Source organism: Lissotriton helveticus, chromosome 6, assembly GCF_964261635.1.
Source record: "Lissotriton helveticus chromosome 6, aLisHel1.1, whole genome shotgun sequence".
Classification (NCBI taxonomy): domain Eukaryota; kingdom Metazoa; phylum Chordata; class Amphibia; order Caudata; family Salamandridae; genus Lissotriton; species Lissotriton helveticus.
This window is the reverse complement of record NC_136067.1, coordinates 145,273,353-145,289,243: the sequence shown is the minus strand read 5'-3', so window position 1 is coordinate 145,289,243 and position 15,891 is coordinate 145,273,353. Positions and strand designations below refer to the sequence as shown.

The 15,891-nt window shown below is 46.1% G+C and overlaps 1 protein-coding gene across 2 annotated transcripts in view; it reads right to left on the bottom strand.

The window, feature by feature from the left end:
- BABAM2 (BRISC and BRCA1 A complex member 2) overlaps window positions 1-15,891 on the bottom strand; it is a 961,268-nt gene that overhangs the window by 291,442 nt on the left and 653,935 nt on the right. The window lies entirely within an intron of this gene.

Here is a 15,891-nt window from a genome sequence, read left to right as displayed (position 1 = left end):
ACGCTAGGGGTTATTGAACCCTCCAGCAGCCCCTGGGCTAGCCCAGTGGTCTTAGTGCCTAAGAAAGCTGCTACCACCGGTGGCACCCCAGAACTTCGGTTCTGCGTGGACTACCGTGGGCTCAATGCGGTCACGAAGACTGGCGCGCACCCCATCCCCAGAGCTGATGAGCTGGTGGATCGGTTGGGAGCTGCCCAGTACCTGAGTACTTTTGATTTGACTTCAGGGTACTGGCAGATTGCCTTAACTGACGGGGCAAAGGAGAGGTCAGCATTTTCGACACCAGAGGGGCACTTCCAGTTCCGTGTCATGCCCTTTGGGTTGAAAAATGCTCCCGCCACATTTCAGAGATTGGTCAACCAGGTACTGGCAGGGCTGGAGCAATTCAGCGCAGCCTACCCGGATGACATTGCTGTGTTCAGCTCCACTTGGGAGGAACACCTGCAACACCTCACTGAAGTGTTGAAGGATCTGCAGAAGGCAGGCCTCACTATCAAGGCCAGTAAATGCCAGATAGGGCAGGGATCTGTGGTGTACTTGGGACACCAGGTGGAGAGCGGCAAGGTGGCGCCCCTACAGGCGAACATTGATACCATTCTGGCTTGGGAACCCCCCAAGACCCAGACTGAGGTGAGAGCCTTTCTAGGTCTCACCGGGTATTACAGACGGTTTGTCAAAGGTTATGGCACCATTGTGGCCCCTTTGACAGAGCTGACATCTAGGAATCAGCCCAGAAAAGTGAATTGGACCGAGGCCCGTTCAAACTGCTTTTGACACCCTCAAAACTGCCATGTGCACAGCACCTGACTTTTCCAGTGAGTTCATTGTGCAAACTGACGCTTCAGAGCAAGGCGTGGGAGCAGTGCTCTCACAGATCAATGAGGAGGGAGGAGCTCAACCAGTGGCTTTCATTAGCCGGAGGCTAATCCCCAGAGAACAGAAATGGAGTGCCATTGAAAGAGAAGCTTTCGCCGTGGTCTGGGCTCTGAAGAAGCTGAGGCCCTACCTGTTTGGGACTCACTTCCGTGTTCAGACCGACCACAGGCCCCTCAGGTGGTTAATGCAGATGAGGGGTGAGAATCCAAAATTGTTGAGGTGGTCCATTTCCCTACAGGGGATGGACTTTACGGTGGAGCACCGCCCTGGTACAGAACACGCCAATGCTGACGGTCTGTCCAGATTCTTCCGCCTTAGTGATGAGGACTCCCAAGAGGTTGGGTAGTTCTCCCCACTTTCAGCTGGAGGGGACACGTGTTAGACCTGACACCTTTTGGCGTGGTTCTTCCCCCATCTTTTTGCCTCTGACTCATGTGTTTTGATGCTGTGCTGGATTTCGTTTTTGCTGATTTAGATGCTTTGGACACTCTGCCACTGCTGATCAGTGCCAGAGTGTAAGTGCTCCCTCTGTGAATTGTGATATTGATTGAATATACCTGATTGGCATATTTGTATCACCACAAAGTCCCTAGTAAAGTGCACTGTGTGTGCCAGGGCTGGTGATGACAGATGCTACTAGTGGGCCTGCAGCGCAGATTGCGCCACCCACATGAGTAGCTTTAAAATAGTGACTCAGGCCTGCCAGCGCAGGGCCTGTGTGCAGTCAGTGGACTGCCCTGTCCCCCTGGCCAGTGTCTCCACTGGCTGGGCCTAACCCTTCCCTGTCTGTGCACATCAGCCACCCCTATGGAAGGCTCAAGGTACCCCCCTGGGCAGGGTGCAGTGTATAGCTAAGGTAGAGCATGTACTAGTGCAGGTCACATGCTCTGGTAGTGGGCAGCAGCCATTTTATGTGCTCACTGCTGTAAGGCTCTCTTGCTCCATAGAGTAACATGGAGGAGACTGGCCCCATGTGATGCCAGCCTATCTTCCCATAGGAACAAGATGGGACATAAATGAAAGATATCCCTGAACTCAGAATTTAATGACACATCTTTTAGTGAAAGGTGTTTTTAAATCCTGTGTTGGAGAATAGCACTTTTAGAAAGTGGCTGTTCTCTTGTCTAAACCTTTCTGTGTGCCTGGGTTTGTGGAATGCTTGGGTGTGACAGGGGGGCTGCAGAGCCCCCGGAGGAGAGGGTCGGAGCCAGCCCGGGGATGAAAGGGCACATCTGCCTGCCTGGGAGGTGGGAGGAAGGAATGCCTGATAAGTACTGGGCTGTGCCGGCCACCTCCCCCATGCTAGCTCCCTCCTGGTGGTCAACTGACACCTCTGGCCCTGAAGCTAACAGGGAGAAGAAAACCAGAGACACATCAGTGCTCCGCAACCCCCAGAACTGGTTTAGACTGGACCAAGGGCCTCCATGCACAAAGACTTCAAAGGACTTCAAAGACATTGAGGGGTATAAGGAAAGGACCCCTGACTACAGAAGTTTAGATTCTGAAATTCTACAAGCAAGAAGGAACCTCGGCTGGAAGGAGGACGGCTAGAGAACCAAAGGAAGATTGCCTTGCTGTGTGCTCCAAGGGCTGACCTGTTCTACTGTCTACCTGGAAGCTGAGGAGGAGAAAGGGACTTTGCTGTGTGCTGTGACCCTGCCTGCTTGCAACTGCCAAGACTTTGCTGTGTGCTGTGTCTACAACACTGAATCTCCAAGGGCCTGAGAAGAGCTGGCCTCCTGCTGGGAACCCAGGGTTAAAGGTTCCTAAAACTTTGCCAAGGACTGCTGAGAGATCGTGCTGTGGTCCGCTCCAACGTGTGATTATTACTTGCCAGCCGTGAGGATTAATCGCTGTGCTCTTCGGCACAAATTCAGGGGGTGAGGAGGGACCCGGAGTGGTTTTCGGCGTCCTACGCTCCCCCGTTGATCCACAGGTGGAGAATCCGGCTGACCGTGATCAGCGGCCCCGAAAACCCCTTTGCCGCCAAATCACCACCGCGGCCCGGGGCCAGCAAACCCCCCGTAACCTGCTTCGAGGTCTGGGAGTTGCCGCGGCGAAGAACGAAGCCGCCGTGCTCCCATTGGTGGAGGGAGCCGAGCCCCCTCACTAACGCCGCGACGGGATTGGCCCGTGCGGCGCAGCGTCATCAGTGGTGGTGGGCCGTGATTGGTTGACGGCCCCGCATCGTCAGAGCCGAGTCCCGGGAGCCGCTCTGCCATTGGCTGACTCCCGGGTACTGCAGGGGCTCGTCTGAAGGGCCGCGACCTGATTGGTCCGCAGCGTGGAGCAGCCTTCAAGCCGCCGAAGAAGCCGTGATCTGGTGACCCCCCAGCGAGGAGCCGACCGCCGGAGCAGCGGCCTGACCTGTCCTCGCCGAGGGAGTGAGTCCGCGTGTGTTCCCCACCCCGGGCCGGTCGTCCCCCGAGGTGTGCTGCATCCCCCGCCGCTCGTTGGATTGTCGAGAGCGGGCGGGAGAGCACGAGGGGACCGGCCGGGGCAAGGAGCGAGTGTGCTCTACGGGGCGCGAGGAGCCTGAGACCATCCGGCGCACGTAGCAGCCCCGAACACCAGGAAAGGAGCCACCCTTCCCCCAGCATCCGGGTGAGACGCGCAGGAAGCGCTTAGAGTCCCTGACACCAGGGGCTCGTTGTAGGGGCCTATTTTTCTTTGACGCTGGCATTGTTTACCCTGCTCTTGGGAGAGCGCGTGATTAGGAATCAGTGGCCATATTTTTAACTACTGATTTAAGGGACTTGAGACTATACATGTTTTTTCTGCATAAGAACTTCCTATTTACAAGCACCATTATTAAGATTAAGTGCAACCCGTAAAGATAAAAATGCAACAGCTTTCTAAAGAAGTGTTTATCATGCAACTGCTTTAATTACTTGCTGAAACTAGATAAAGTGATATATTTTTATAAAATATACTTACCTGTGTGGTCTCAGTTTGTGGTGGATTGGGGATTATTGTTGTGTTAAGTGCAAATGTTATCCACATTGCCTCTGTTTAGTCTAGACTGCTCGCGCCATGCTACCTAGAGGGTGAGCAGGGGTTATCTCAGAGGGTTATTCCGTCACCCTGACTGGAAGCTAGGGTCCCTACTTGGTCTAAGGTACTTACCTCTGCCAATCAGAGACCCCGGGTTCTAACAATAGCTCTTTGCATTTAAAAAGGACATAGGACATATCCTTTTAAATATTTAAACCATAGCTACCGACCTGGATTCTCCAGTTTGTTCATTTGAGTTTTGGTCACAAATCCTGAATGATTGCAGTTGTCATGAAGAATATGTCCTATACTCTTACCTAGGATATTTTATTTCTGTCTATTGGTTCAAAATTGCTCCTTATTTTATATTATACATATACGTCTGGTGTTTTTTTACTCAGTACTTCATCTACCATGGTCCAGAAAGGAAAGGTAAGTTGTATCATTGGTAATTGATCAAAAAATTCCTAATATGGAGCCTTCGACAAAGAAAGGCTTAAACGCCTTACTCGTGTCACAATTTTGCCAATGCCATTTCGGCAAAACTTGGCAGTCAGAGCCCTACATGTCTTGGGAGGGCACACTTTTTATATCCTTGAACCTGATTCCAACTATTGTGAAAGGGGGAACGGTTGAGAATTGTTCTAGCAATCACAATCCTAACACTCTGACCTACAGGGCCCCACATTTCAATCCTAAATTCCGAGGCCCTATCGGTGCTAGGGCAGTAGGTAAGGGCCTCAGCCTTAAATATCGTGCTTCTGATTTTGACACTCTGTTTCTGAAACTGATTAGTACCAATTTTTCTTTATGAACAAATTATTAATTGAACCAGTGGAGCATGAGGATTTTGTTGCTGCTTTTATTAATCTGGGGGCAATAATTAAAAAACTTTTGTTGATACCTGTTGTTACTGGCCCTAAACCCGAACCGAGTTGGTTTAACGGCATCGGTAGATCTGTAAATAAGCACCTAAGGATTGTTCTGAACAAAACTCCAAGGGACAGTGCCGCCATTTCCTTATTGCAGGTCAGATTTAATCCGTACTCAAAATAAGGAAGCAGGAAGTTAAAAGGGATACCTGGGACAGACATACCACTGCATTTGGAACGAAAGATAACAGTGGCTTTTGGCAGATTATCAGCTCAGGTGATCCTCTTATCAGACAGATGGATGATGTAGATACAATTATTTCTGCTGATAGGTGGATGTCACATTTCAAATCCATCTACGGGCTCACTCCAGCGGAACCCTTGCCCAATGAAGCTTGTTGTAATAGTTTGCTATCCTCACAATCAGGAGCATAGAGGGAAAACAAAGGACCCAGGTTACCCTCCACTCAAAGTATTCTCAAAAACAAAACCTGGTCCTGATTCTCAGAGGTGTTCATTGTAACATCACCCGTCTACTACTGTGTGTAGATGTACTTAATCTACCACCCACGTTACTTTCCTAGACAGGGTGTGCCTCTATTATGTATTACTAAAAACCGTTGTGTGTCTATGTGTACCTGTGTTACTACCTCCCAAACACTACACTTAGTGTCCTGGAAAGAAAATTGTGTGTGAGGCAGGAAGGAAACTCACGGGAGCAACCACCAGGGAACTATTGACTAGTACTCGTCAGTTTGTTCCTCTTATCATTGGCTCCTTCCAACCGTAAACGAAAATGATGTGAAAAAAGTGTAAGTGATTCTAAAAAACTCAAATGTGATCCTACCTACTTCCATCTATATTCACCCGCCCCCGGGGTAAGAGAATCGCTATTCAATGCTCTACCCTACTAAAAATGAGTTAGATATCCCTAGCTAAATGATACTCTTTATTCTTGCTGGGTATCTACTCCTATTAAAACCTACACTCTTCAGTTGAGCTTCGTTTTAACCTATGAGAAGCCAACATGTTTCGTTGCCTATCTTACTTGGTCGGCAACTTCTTCAGGGCTGGGTTTTTTTTTGCCACACACTGCTGTAAACATTCAGCGCTCACCAGTGTTCCGGACTTCGTTGTAGGTCCTTGTTAATTGCTTGCGTTCGCTTTATGTCAACCGGCACCTTCAGTAGGCTGACGCTCTAGCGGGCTCCCAGGAGCCCGCTAGAGCGTCAGCCTACTGTCCCGGAAGCCCGATAGAGCATCTGCCTACTGAAGGTGCTGGTTGACATAAAGCGACCGCAAGCAATTAACGAGGACCTTCAACGAAGTCCGGAACACTGGTGGCCACAGGTATGCCAACAGGTGGCCACCACGAGGTTTGAGCGCTGGATGTTTACAGCAGTGTGTGGCAAAACAAAAACCCAGCCATGAAGAAGTTGCCGACCAAGTAAGATAGGCAACGAAACATGTTGGCTTCTCATAGTTTAAAACGAAGCTCAACTGAAGAGTGTAGGTTTTAATAGGAGTAGATACCCAGCAAGAATAAATAGTATCATTTAGCTAGGGATATCTAACTCATTTTTAGTAGGGTAGAGCATTGAATAGCGCAGAGGTCTTCAAACTTTTATGCTCAGAGCCCCCCTAAGTAAAATGTTTTGAGGTCGGGCCCCCCCCACAATTTATGGCAAGGATTGGGGTAGCAGGAAGGACATGGCTGCGTGCAGGGGTCGGGGCTTATGACATACTTTCAGGAGTACTTTTTCTATAGCTTATAAACCGCAATAACTATGAGATTTATAAAAAGCAAATGCATCAAACAAAAACATGTATTATCCCAAACATACTTATCCCCATAATTGGGGTGTTATAAGCCCCTCACTCTCTTGGACCCCTAATGCAACCACACCTGCTGCACTAATCATAAATGCAGTCCTGAGTAGCAGGCAATAGCCTCTGAATCTTTTACCTCTTCCCCACCATGACGGACCATCACCTCGGTCCTAATGCTAGAAAGGAAAATAAGCTACCATGCCCTTTTTAGGGCTCCTGGCATTAGCCGCGCGAAGCGCGGTCTCGCCAGAGACCCTATTGTCAGCGAGTCTGTTTTCCAGGAGAGGGGACAGGAGCTGGCCGCGCGCTCGGAATTGAGCGGGCCACGCGCATGTGAACGCGCTCGCTGTGCCCAGCTCCTGTCTCCTCTCCTGGAAAGCTGTGCCACACCTCCCCCTGCACGCATGCGCACACACACGGGCGCACCTACACACAAGCACACGCACCAACGCATACAGACACCCCTGCCGTCGCACACATACCCACACACACACACACACACACCAGCGCACGATACACACACGCGCACCCCCCTTCCCCCCAAGCCCCACTTACCGCCACTCCGGACTAATGCATCCTCCGCGGGGCTCTCCCTCGGGCATGAGAGCCCCGCGTCACCAGCACTGCTTTTCTGGCCAGCCACTCCGTGGGCGCGGGCTTCCGAAAACTGAAGTTTTGCCCCACGGCAAGTTTAGTTTTTGGCCACGGTTTCGTTTTTGCTTACGTCTTACGCCGCAACTGCTGATATGGCTTGAAATATTTGGTGCATTTATAGGTATTTAATTGTTATTTTTAAAAATACAAACTGGCATAATTTGGCCTTTCTTTTCATTCCCTGCTTCCCAGCAAGATTGTCAGTTTACTTTACAAAATCCTCTATCTTTACATTCGGAGAAAGAAAAGTAAACTCGACACTCCACGTTAAAACAACATATACCAACTTTCCAAAAAAGCCTGACATTTGACCATCTTTTAAAGCGCAGCAAATGTGACAAGATAAAAAAAAATGTAAAAGCATTTTATTGCTCATTTATTTTCTGAATTCCAGCATATTTATTTTGGGGGTACTGCATCACCCTTACTATGTGCACGCTGCACAATGCTTCACTCTTCACCCTCACACCTCCTCACCCTCAAACACCCTTACCCTCAAACCCCCTCACCCTCACACCCTCTCAAACTTACACACCCTCACTTACCCTTACACCCTCACATGCCCTCACCCTCACACCCTCACCCCCTCACCCTCACACACCCCCTCACACACCCCCTCACCCTCACACCCTCTCACCATCACACCCCCTCACCCTCACACCCCTCACCTTCGCACCCCCTCACCCCCTACACCCTCACACCCCCTCACCCCCTCACCCTCACACCCCCACACCCTCACACCCCCACACCCTCACACCCTCACACACCCTCTCTCACCTTCACACACCCTCACTCACCCTCACACACCCTCACACACCCTCACCAACAAAACATAGCATAACAACACACAGCATAGCATAACAAAACACAGCACAGCATAATAAAAAAGCACAGGATAGCAAAAGATAGCATAGCATAATTATTCCCAACTCTCCTTATTATTGAGCAACATATGACAGTTTGCAAATCATCTTTATACACCAATTCAGAGTTTTCGGACAATTTATGCATCTCATTGTCATACACAATGCCAATAACTCAAACTTTAATGCTGCGAGCCCTATTGCATTGTAAATGCTTGTTTTTAAAGGTACACAGTCTTAATTGTGATGCAGTGGGCCCCTGAAACTTGTGGACCCCAGTCCGGCCTCAATTGCTTCCTTGATGATAACCAGCAGTGGCCACTTAACCTGGCAGCATTTCCAGCTTCACTAATGAATGGCCCTTTAAAAAAAAAAGACCACTTATATTGTCCCCTTCTTTGGAGTATCTCTCTGAAGAAGCTGTCTCTGCCCATTTGGAAACATAGAAATGAGTCCCCATACAGTGCGCCCCATTCTGGGCATTCTCTTTGATAATATCTAGTATCTCAATCCTTTCCTCTGTCTCATAGACCATTACTGTGAGGCCCCACGTGTTGAGAGGATTAGGGCTCTGCATCTGAATGCAACCCTGCTGGTCATCTACCTGCCACCCATGGACTGCGCTTTCACAAAAAAACTGCCCCTGAATGGTTGATGCTGACTTTGAGGAGACTCTGCCTGAAAGTGAAAGGTGTGGTGGTAGTGCAGAAAGTTAATGAAGAAACCAGCCTTCTTACCAGCCATTAATTGATTAAGTCCCTTAAAGTCAGGGCAACAGGAACTATGGGTTTCTGCAGCAACAGCGTTTTCCACATAATTATTAAGCTGTTATTACATTATTTTTGCTCACTTAAATGACTGTGAAAACACAAAACCCTTTGTTATGTATTGTAATTGCATTTACATAGCGTTTGCTACCCCTGGTGGGGTGCTGAAGTGTTTTTTTCATTGAGTAGCACGCTACTCTGGAACCCATACAGCATTAGTGGTGAATTAGTATAATGAAATATGAAAGTAATTTGAGTGGTGGGCTGTTAGTCAGTGATTTGGATTGAGAAGGATAGCGAAGGGGTAGAAGAGGGAAAATGGTTTGTATTTATATAGCACTTGCTACACCTCATGAGGTGTTGTAGTGCTTTTTCGGCAGTACCACGTTACCCTGCAAGCCAAAAAAGATTACTGATGAATTAGTATAGTGAAATATTAAATTAATTTGAGTGGTAGACATGTTACTCTGTTATTTGGATTGAAAAGGATAGTGGAGGGATAGAAGATGGAAGGATTGAATTTTTTGTTTTGGAGCTCGTAGCAGTAGGAGGCTAGGTATGAGTAAAAGGGAGGTGGAGGGGGATGAGGGCAAACACATGCCCTCGCAGAGAACGCACTAGTCCACCCAGCCACCAGACCCAGCATTGCTTTCCGGAGGGAGCGATTTGCATTTCACATATTTCTAAATCCACCGATTCCCCCCCCACAATCCACCACTCCCCTCACCCCCTTCCTAGCTTACTCGTGGCAGGAAATAAACAGAAGTAACCCCGGTGTGCACCCAATGTGCGCCAGCTCTGCCACTTCCAATGAAATACACAGGTGAGTGTGGTAAAACCAAGGAAAATTCACATTTGCTTAGTTTGCATTCAGATGTGGAGCACTGAAAAAGGCCTAGTGTTGATTACAGTTGTAGAAGAGCACCTAGAGAAGGTGGTATTTAATTTTACAGAACATTCAATATAATATTACTCTGTTTCAGTCATAAACAAAAAAAAAGAAAACATTTGACATGGTACAGACACTGGTGATACAATCAGCAAGCGCTATATAAAACTTTATAAATAAATAAATAAATAAGATGGAAGCTTTGGCGTATGAATTAAGAAGAAAGCTGGAAAATATGTAATATTCGTTTTCTACCCGCAAATTCGTATGGTGGATGCAGCTCTGTTTACTCAAGTCAGTAATTTTCTAGGTTAGTTTAATCACACTCCAATTATTCCATGGGTCAAATGTTTTCTGTCACGAATGGAAAACCTCTAGCACACATTTAATTATTTTTGCCAATAATCAAAAAAGAATATTTCTTTCATTTTGAAGAGCCCAAAATAATGCTCACAAATTAGGGCAATGAGGTCCCAAACAAAACGCAGTGGCTAGAATATTCTTCTTATGGAATAACAATGTTCCAGACTCTCACCACTTTGCTGAAAGAAACACACTGTTTTCCAGAAGTTCAAAATGTGTTATTCACATGCAACCACTGACTGTGGGCCTGCTCACACCCTCCAGTGATGGCCCTCTGGAGTGAGACAGAACATGCAGATGAGGCCTTGGACTCCCTGGTGAGTGCTCTTCTCAATACATGCAGGGCATGAATCTGCTCTAAACAGCTGCACCACATTAAGGGGCACCTATGAAGATTATTAGGCGCTAAATAGCTTGTTTGGATAGCACCCACTAAACAGACTTCCCCTCTGTGACACCTTGGAATCTCAGACCCCTTTTAACTACTACATTACACTACAATAGAAAAAAAATAAAGCACACGAAGCTAACATTCTACCTTTTTCAGAGCGTGTCAATACAAAAATTGCCTATACTGCTACAGCTTGGAGGCTAGATCGGGCTTTTTTTTTTTTAGCAACCTCTTGACCCTGCCAGCACCCTCACTGACCCCCACCCCCACGCCACTCTGATCACCATTCACACTTCTCGGCTCCAAGTAAATGAAGACAGCCTGGAAATGCAGCAAATAAATGCTGCACTTCCAGGCCATCTTCATTTACATATACTTGCAGAGGCATCTGCGCCCCCCTGGGAACCCATCGGCGCCCCGCCAGGGGGGCGCGCCCCACAGTTTGAAGACCTATGGAATAGCGGTTCTCTTACCCCGGGGGGGCGGGTGAATATAGATGTAAGTAGGTAGGATCACATTTGAGTTTTTTAGAATCACTTACACTTTTTTCACATCATTTTCGTTTACGGTTGGAAGGAGCCAATGATGATAAGAGGAACAAACTGACGAGTACGAGTCAGTAGTTCCCTGGTGGTTGCTCCCGTGAGGTTCCTTCCTGCCTCACACACAATTTTCTTTCCAGGACACTAAGTGTAGTGTTTGGGAGGTAGTAACACAGGTACACATAGACACACAACGGTTTTTAGTAATACATAATTGAGGCACACCCTGTCTAGGAAAGTAACTTGGGTGGTAGATTAAGTACATCTACACACAGTAGTAGACGGGTGATGTTACAATGAACACCTCTGAGAATCAGGACCAGGTTTTGTTGTTGAGACTAATAATTTGCTAACCATCTCATTCACTTTAGAAGAAGTCCATCTAGCCATTGTTTCAAGTCCTAGCAATAAGGTTCCGGGCCCGGATGATGTCCTGATGGATCTTCATAAAGCGAGACCAGAGTTTTGAACTCCAATCATCACGAATGCCTTTAATTGTGCTGCTCGCTCTAAATTACCCAGCTCTTGGCACTCCATTATTACTGTACCTGTTTCAAGAAAGGCAGCAGGCAAGTTTCAGGGTGCTATCAACCCCTTTCCCTGCTAGACTCATTGTAAAAATAGTGGGTCGCCTAGTCTTGAGGAGAATCATGAGCTGGTCCTATTGTGAGGTTAAAAGGCCCATGCACAAGCGCTCCCATTTTCTACATGTTCACATTTGAAATTGACATCTCTTTAGATGATGACTTAGCACATTTTGCTTGTGTGCTTGCATGCAATTGTGTACTTCGAAAGTGTTATGCTTACGGATACATTTCTTCGTGAGCACATAATCACACTATCATATTACTTGTCCAAGGACACTGCACATACTGCCCTTGCATATTATTGTCTGTTTAGAGACAGATCTGAATTGGCAGACTCAACAATAACGGCAGGATCTGAACTCAAGTACAGTGCAATTTGGCCCAGTTTTCAGTATATAAACTACCTAAACCTTTGTTCGGCTTAGGAGCATTTCCATGGATTGTTGTGTTCGCCCAGTGCTTGAACTCTAGCCCAGCTGAATCTCATCACTATCCCGAGAGGTACAGAGGCCTGGTCTACACCAGACTGGCTTCAGGATGAAACAGGTAAATGGGAAGTTCAACCACTCCAATGTATCTGGCAGAACAACATTCACCCTATGCTCTCTAGGATAGGTAGCACTGGGTAGGAGTACAGTTATATGTTTTCATGAATGCGGTGGAATAATTATAAGGGTTTAATTATTAATCTTTTACACTATTCCAATGCTGGTTACAATACTTTGTAATCATTGGCGTCTTTTACACAAGAATCCAATTGCTTTAATAATTTTTTTAAATGCCAATTTGTTGATTTCTTGTGTCTCCCGTTGGGCATACCTGAGATAACAATGAAAGGGTAGACCTCTTCCTAGTGGGAATTAGTGTTTTCATACTCTGAGGTTGAAGACACCATCCGGTGCTCAGTGGGGCTTAGGTGTCCAGTTGGCACACTGTGAGCTAGCCAGGAATCAAGCCAACATATTCGGATAGTATGAGTGGGCTCAGTCCCCATAGTTGTCACACTTATGTTGGCCAAAAGCAGAGTCTTACAGAAATATTAGGAGCTGTACGACATGATGCCCAATATTATAGATCAGGTACTTATTTACTGGGTCTCCTGAGTAGTTTTCTTATGTGTGCCCAGTGCCCCTACTCATCTTAATGGAGACATCTAAGGTGATAGGGAAAAATCCTCCTCAGCTAAAATAGGAAACTCTATTTCTGTCTGTAGGCTGTTCAAGCTTGAACTTTTTAAAGGATGACCCCACTTTGGTTTCCCTTCTTTGAATTAGATTCATTGAAATGGCTAATCCGGCACTGAAGGTTATTCACTTAATTGCAGACATGCATTAACACAGATGTTACAACAACAAGAGCCTCCTCTTACTGGAGGAGATGTTACCTTTGTTGTACAGGCCCGCAAAGTATATACCCACAATTGTAAAGCGCTCTGATATCCCTCGGGATCATGTTCGCGCTATATAAAACTTTATAAATATATAAATAAATAAAACAGAAGTATTCAATTCAGTGGAAATTTTCACACATACACTGAAGCAGCAATACCAAACAATTACAGAGCTTATGGAGATTTTAAAACTGCACTTAGATTTCAGGAACACACAAATTGGTTCCAAGGCGTCCTACCACACGCACTAGAAAATGTATGACTGGGACCCCTCACCAATGAAGGGGCAACATGGTCAGTCCTCATCGGCTATACACCATTTACACAAATAGGAGCTCTCACAGCAGCAGAACTTTGTACACTTTACACAGGAATAGTTAGACAATACAGACAGTTAACAGAGTTTGTTATGCAAACAATCAAAGCAACCCCAGCAAGGGCTGTTCAAGCTGCACAACCACATTTGGCAACACCAGCAATTAGTCCAGTCACTATTAACGCAATTATGAGTAAGGTTCCCACCAGACAGGAGGATATTCCGTTCTTGATTGCACAAAAAACAAATCAGCTTGAAGCAGTGTTTCCCCAGACGGGACCCCAAGATAAACATAGAAGTCTCACAATGTGCCTACCTTTAGGGATGACTCCCCTGGTAGAAGAATGTGCCACATGGGGCACAGTATTTGCTGCAATCTATACATGCACGCATGGTACACCATCCATAGCTGTTTTGCCTGATGTGCTCAACCAGATTAAAAATGAATACGGGGCAGCCCAGGCCCTGGACTTGGGAATGAAATTGATAGGGAACTTTGCCATAATAATGTTAAGTAATATTAAAGGGGAAGCTGCAGCATTGACAGTATGCCAATGACTTGTGCAGGTCACTTTGGCAGACCAAGAGCGTGAGCGACTTAAAATTATTGCTGAAAACTACACATCTATAAATCAAGATAATTTGGGGGTGCAGACCTAATAAGCCCAATCAAACGAAAATTCTGAAAAGGATACCACGAGACAGGCACCAGAGTCTTCTGAAAAGCGCAGGGATCATAAGGAAAAGAAAAAGTTCCATCACAAGGTGGAACTCCTCCACAGGAATCCTCTGACAAACGCTACAACTTGCGTAAATATGAAACAATAAATCAATATGATACTTATCAGTATACTGATACATGCCCTTCTCATTCCTTTCAGAAATCATCCGAAGAATGCTACAAGAGTCGAGGATGACCAGAGCGCAGGTCGTCAGAGTACGGGAAACCAAAAAAGGACAGCGTTCTTCTGACATCACAATAAAACAGGATGAATAACTTCCACAACAAAAGCCTCAATTCAAAAAGAAGAAAGTGGCTGGTACTGCACATAAATATGCCACATATATTGAGGACTCTGCTTCTGAACAAGTAGTGGGCTTGGACTCTTCTAGACAGCGCCACAGAAGTCACGATTAGTTTACCCAAATCTTTAAGAGTTTCTGGTGACAAGAGCAACTAACGAGTTTGCTCAGTTTAAACTCCGGATCAGAGAGTTAGTTCTCCAGGCAGAGTGTAGAATTCACAGACAACCTCTGATTGCGATAAGGTGCAGAAGCCACTTGGGCAGACACGTTATGACACAGAAAGACTGGCATGGGTGCTTACCACTAAATGATACATCTTGGCCATTCCTGATTACCATACAAATGCACTCAGGTCAATTTCCATCCTGAGACTACATGAGATGTTTCTGATCAAGGAGCAAGCTTTGTCAGTTAAAATGCCCACAAAACATGGAAATCGAAGGTTAAACAATATGCTTTTTGAGATGTATCTCCAGGTGATTCAGGTTTTTGATAGGATAAGCCAATTTAAAGGATGCAGTTCTCAAAGAAATTTGAAAATCTACACATGGACATTTACACCAACACTTTTGTATAGAAGTTTGAATTTCTGGCATTTACAGATTCATATAAAACAATTTCTGCACCTACATCATGTGCAGTAGCCCACATGAAAATGGCTTCACATAAATGCAATTGCACCTTTATCTAAAGGTTTCTTTTTACTCTCCAGAGGACCCTAATGGCTTTGTGAGTGCCTCAGAGCCCAATATAGGATGACTCAGATTTTCTGCAAGTTTGTCCCAAAAACAGGCAAGAATGTATGACCAATGTGTCTCTCTTCCAAGAGGCTGTGATTTCAACTGCCTCTAATCCATTCTATTTGCCACATTTGAAGTTTTGGACCCTAATTTGGCATCTGTTGAAAACTAGTAGCTGTCCCATTCACCCGCCTATTGCATCCCTTGCTTCATTCAGAGATTAAGGGGTGGTGGATTCCCTGACGAGAAAACACTTGTAGTAATGCTCTAATTGCTGGAAAGGCTGTTGGAGGTGTAGCGTCTTCCCAGCCTTGGTACCCGCCAATGACTACGCCACCCACTGTGGGCACTTAGTATTACACATCTTTATTATGCTGCATGCAACTGTGAACTCAACATTCTAAACCAGCTCTAATGGCATTGAGCTCTCACACCTATGTCATAGCTCTACAGAGTCCATTAGGAGCCAAAAGGGTGTTGTCATAAAATATCACCAGACACTACAGCTCACCCTCTATAAAACAAAATATATATATATGTTACAAATCAACCAAAATATATATACACACCATTACATTTCGTCAATCAACCTTCTTGGCTTCCAAATTAATCAACCTGATTACTGGAAGCTGGGAGCTGTCCTCTTGACTGTCAAAGATCTTTGAAGACTGTGAAAAATCAACAGCAGTCACTGAGCTTTCAGGTGCAGTCTTTCTTTCACCATCTTGATCAGTAGGCCGATGAATCAATTACTGAATGTGAGAAAAGTCTCTGGAAACAGATTTCCCAGG